Source organism: Perissodus microlepis, chromosome 9 (genome assembly GCF_051167445.1).
Source record: "Perissodus microlepis isolate ML-2025 ecotype Zambia chromosome 9, ASM5116744v1, whole genome shotgun sequence".
NCBI lineage: Eukaryota > Metazoa > Chordata > Actinopteri > Cichliformes > Cichlidae > Perissodus > Perissodus microlepis.
Window position 1 is genome coordinate 9,225,247 of NC_140469.1, and position 5,631 is coordinate 9,230,877.

Consider the following 5,631-nt stretch of genomic DNA (forward strand, 5'->3'; position numbering starts at 1 on the left):
ACAGTATAAAAGATGGATGATGACACCATGAGCTCAGTTACTGACGTTGGACTCCACATTGTGAAGGTTTATCGTTAATGTTTTGGCCGTCGCTACGTTGGGTATTTTGGAGTTACTGTAGATGAAAGGTGGAGTGCTCATTTATCTGTTAATGCTGGCTAATTTAGTCATTCATAAAGTGTACATGAGCAACACGCAGATACACATATCAGAAAAACTAGAATTTTACTCACCAAAATGGAAGAACATACTTCTGGTACAGTGTGGACTACACAACAAGCCATAATATTTCTTAGGTAATCCATTAAAATTGCTTTGAAAGGAATCAACAGTGCACGCACAAACACACACACACACTATGTGGTGAAAAGGTCCAGTTTATGAGGCCTAACAGACGCCAACGCAGTCCAGCTGCCTGTGTCAGACATCTGTCAATCAACACAGCTAAGCCCCTAACTCAATTATCCAGGTGGATGAGTTATAAAAAAAATCAGCCCACTCTGAGTTATTATGAAGGGGGAAACTATCCGTAGAGCTCAAATATCGTCTACATGGCTGTTTTTTAACGCTGGGAGACTAACTCGCTTCCAAAAGCGAGTTAGTCTCCCAGTGGTGGTGCCTAGAGGAACTGCAGTTTTTGTTACCTTTGTGTTGTCTGTGAAGGTTCAGCCATCCAGGTCATTGTAGTCTAAGGAGCTTGGAAATAAAAGCTTCTGGACTTTCACCTCTCATCCGAGAAGCTTCTTCTGTTCTAAGAGCAATTGGTGGAGAGCCCCAGATTTTAAGCCCTATGGGTGTGTCCTCAATAGGGTCACGGACCCCCTATTGATCCTCTACCTAATCACATGAGCGAAGGTTTGAAAAAAGGTGTGGGTCGCAATCACCCAAGGTTTCTGGTGAACCCACTGTGAAGCCTAGCCCCACCCTATTTTGATTTACTGAGGTCAAATGGCCCTGTCCACCCATTGCTCTTAGAACTGAAGAAGCTTTCCAAGCTCCATAGACTACTTTTGTGTTGGTTTCATTTTTCGGCTCTGGAGATTTCCCCTATAATTTAACAAGGGGAAATGAGTCTACAGGGACTGGCCTGATTTTGAAGCCAGCCTTAAGTGGACATTGAAGGAACTGCACTTTTTATCGACACCTCACTGGCTTCATTTCAGCCCAAAGGTTGGAATTGGTTCATGCATTTTTAAAGCTGCCAAGAACTGAAGAATTAATCACATTTTTATTCAGTATATACCTAATCTGCTTCATTTGTAGGAAAACAAATCGCTTCCTCTTCAATTAGGCAGTCTTGCTAGAAACTTACAAGTGTGACAATGTTCAGCTATGTTTTATTTTATTACTTACATTACCATTGAGTAATGTTCAGAAGATTTTTATTTTTCCAGGCGTGGTCTCGGAAAGTGAAATTTGTCCCGTTTCTGTCAGCTCACGTTTTCATGAAATGAAAAAGACACATCAGCTTTTGACTTCAACATTTCTAGACTGTTGTCCCTGTGTGTCCTGTGGTTCTCATAACCATTGTTGCTGTTTCTCCTGCCCAGTGAATAGTCATAACAAAGCCACTGAAACAATCTGTGTGAATGTGGGAAAGCACCCTGGACATCAGGTTACTGATGAGAAAATGCAGCTGCCTCACGTTACAAGTGGTTGTATTTTTTTTGCATTTGGTGACCGACTGCAAGTATCTGTGGTGATCAGTTGGTTGCCCAGAGGTAAAGAGTGTAACACCCTCAGCCTCTGGGTGACCACATTGGACTGCAATGCTTATCCCTGTCTGCACACAGTCACAGTCTGACTTGGACTGACTGCAGTCACTCTCAGACAAATTGGCCAAGGTTCTAATTCAACGCAGGCATTTTCCACCACAGTGAAATCAACTCGTCTACAATGCATCTCTTCGCAGTCAAGGCCTTGACTCATCTGGTCACCAGCTGGTCATATTCTGCTTGTACTGCTACATGCAAGCGATGCTATCTGTGTCATTTTGCTGTTAAATTGCCATCCTGCAGCAACGACATCCCTAATTTTGGCGAAATCTCAAGATTTTTCTTTCAAATCTGTAAGGTTCTGACTGGACTACGAATTTATGTAAATTTCTGTGTAAAATATGTCGACAGCAACAGATCTGCAGTTTTGGATTATCACAGTTAATTGCCGTGTTATCACAGATTGCAGATAATTGCCAACACGACTCTATTTAGTTGCAGACTGATAGCAGACTGACTTCTTCCTATTACTGTTTTATCGTTGTCTTGACGCACCAAAGTCGCTTTGAGGACGACAAGTGACTGCGAGTGGTTGGTGTGAATGTAGCATTAGCTTGTCACTCAGTGCGCTGCACAGTATGAATTCAAACATCTTGTCAAATACTCCCTCAAACTCAGCTGTTTTGAAATCGTGATAGCTGTTGTCAAAACAGCACATGAAAACTAAGGTGGATACTTTTTGCAGTGTGACAGACACAGAGAGAATAAAGAAGGGGAGGAGGAGGAAATGTTCCCAGCTGACCTCTCACTCGAAGCCGAAGAGACAGTAAAAGCTCATCTGTGTTTGTGTGCTTGGCAGCAGGCAGACCTTGTGTACACATAGCCATGGAGGCCTAATAATATTTTCCAAAGGAGATGAATCTGTTTTTCTTTTTGTGTCTGCTCAGATGGACCTGAAACCTTTTTTTTTTTTCTTTTTTGCTGAACTAGTGGAACAGATGGGATGTGTGTTGTTAGCGCTGGCTCCCAGCAGCAGGTTTTCACTTAGTTCCTAGTCATTTTCACAGGAAAGTGATGTTAGTTGGCCTCGGCACTGATGTAGGGATAGGTGCACAGACAGCTGAACAAAGGGCTCAAATAACTTCACTGTGCAGAGAACATGATCTAAAACTGTTAAACCTCCAATGGGAACTTTTTCCTCTGTTGGAAAAACAGCCAGTGCTGCAGTCTCAGTGGTGGGAATAAGTTTTAAAATGCAAAACAAAGCCGGTTGTTTTAAAGAGCTGTCTGTGTTTTCAACTCGTATCACCCACCAAAACATTGTTACAGACCATAGACTGTATAAAAAGATGGACGGTGCCACTGTGACGTCAGCAACTGGTTTGCAAAGTCCTGCTTTTAAAACCTTCACCTTAATGTTTTCTGCTGTCTTTGCTTTTTGAAACCAGACGTTACAACCAGACCGATGTTACACACTCAAACAGCAGCCATGGGGTAATACACACACCCTAAAGCAAGCATTTAGAGTTCTAAATTAAACTTATCTAAAAAAAAACAATGTGCAGCTTTTCAAATTCAAATTTCCGTCAGACTCTGTAATTATAACATTTGGCGCCCAGGTGCTATAAATAGAATCAATTGCATTCAACGTTGACTAATTATTGCAATTATTCGTTCAGCAAATTCATCCGTTGCCACAGAGTGTGACAGCGCTAGAGATTCAGATGGCTTCAAAATGATTTCAGCCAGTCGATGCTCTCTGACGAGAAAAAGTTTCCACGGAGAACGAGGCAGGCAAATTTACCACAGAAACACAAGCGTCCTGTCATCAGAGCGCCACGGAGGGGATGAGATGGTTTTTTGCCCGCGGGCATTCAGACCATAATGCATCAGCTGCAAAGGCCTAGTTACCCTTACCCAGCCCTGTAATGAGTCAGCGGTTGGTGGCTGGTGGGGCAACAGGGGAACTCAGAGGAACGTGATTGAAAGTCAATGGAACAGAATGAGTCCTATTGATCCCTGTCAGAGATACACAGCGGGAGAGCAGGCACGGGCTGCCAAATGACCCCATTTAACTATAATGTGTAAAGCCCCAGTTATTGAATAGCCCTTCCACGTGCGAGTCAGTATCCCAGCCCGTTCTACAAATCAACTTGTGCCTGACAGCGAGCTTTAGTGTAAAGATGGCGGAGGCTGTTTGGAAGCTCATCGTCTCTAGGCCAGAAAAAGCAGCTCGCATTAATCCTCTGGAGTGCACAGTCAGAGAAGGCTTCATTACTTTCATGGCGACTTATTGCTGTTGGGCAGCAGGAAAAAATATGGTAGCATTATTATTACATTTCCCTCAACAACAAATTACTATTTAGATTTCTGTCTCGGTTCAGTAGTTTTAGTAGCTTAATTTAAACTGTGTGCAGCTGTAATCAACCCCTCTAAATACTGCACAGAAGTAAAGTTTACCCAGAAACCATCATTTTCTTTATCCCAATTTGTTTTCATTAGGATCAGTAGTCTCCGCCATTGGTTTAGGCAGGCATGCTCTCAGCTTGCCTATCGACTCTCACGGTGTGCGTTGTATGACAGAGATGATAAAACTGCAAAGATTTTCTGGCAGACGCCAAAGCTGTCAGGTTTTACAGATAAGCCACATGTGAATATACCTCCACATATATAATATTACAGTGTTTATAAAGCCTCCAGATATCACAGAGAGAAGGAGTGACTTTATAATCTGTATTAGTGTCTCTATATTTGAGCAGTCTGTTCAAACACAAGCTCCAGAGATACGCGCTTTTCTTCATCTTTGAAGCCGGAATTACAAATACGTGTGTGACAAGGTATTGTTTCTGCTGCTGGCAATAGAGCTTTTCTTCATTCCATCTAAAAGAGAAGCTCTACACATTTACATCCAGAAATACTCTATAGGCCAGCGGTCCCCGGGCCACGGACCGGTACTGGTCCATGAATCGTTTGGTACCGGGCCGCGAGAGTTGAGGCTTAGCGGTGATGGTTTTCAAGGTTTTTATCGCTAACTCGGTGTCCCTGGGTCTTTTTCCGTATTGTAGTTGTGTGTCTTATTTTGAAAGAAATATTTACACATTACCATAGCGACCAGAGAGCGTTAAGGGGCAGAGAGGAGGATGTTACGCTCAATGTTGTTGCCGCATTTCAGGAGGACGCTGCTAATAAAGTTACACAATTACACAGTGAATCCGCATTTATTATTATATTTACAAAACACCACAGTTTTTGTCTTGGTCGTGTCATTTTATTTTGTTATTTATCCACGACACCTTAAAGGCCGGTCAGTGAAAATATCGTCTGACATTAAACCGGTCCGTGGCGCAAAATAAGGTTGGGGACTGCTGCTATAGGCACTTTGGATGATCACTGTTTAATTCCATACTGCACAGAGAAAGTCAAACACTGCTAACCTGTGGCTGGTGAGAAAATGTACTGAGTGGTATTTTCTCCAAACCAGTGGAAAGATCTGACAAAAATGTGTACAGTAACCAAAGGGTAAGTTTGGAACAGCAGGAGGAAGCCACCAGTCACTGTGAGAAGCTTAACAAAATACATTTTCAGGGTTTTTAACATTTTCAATCCACACGTGGGAAACTGTTTCATTTCAAAATCAAATGTAATTCACCAAGAAAGCGAAGACTGAAACAGAAAAGAGAGAAGAAGTCCTCTCAGGTTCCCAGACTGAGAATGAAACTTCCTCTCAACAGGATTATAATAAGAGCATAAAAACAGGTGGTGGAGTGCGTTCTCATGCAGAGATTTGGTGGTTGTTTGTCAGACCCTCCCAGCCTGTCTTGCCTGCCTGTAGGTCACGGTTGGATGACTTCAATGACACATCTGTCTCTCTGAAAGGCTGGCCCTTCAGTCCAAAGAGCCAGCTCTGGTTACCTGA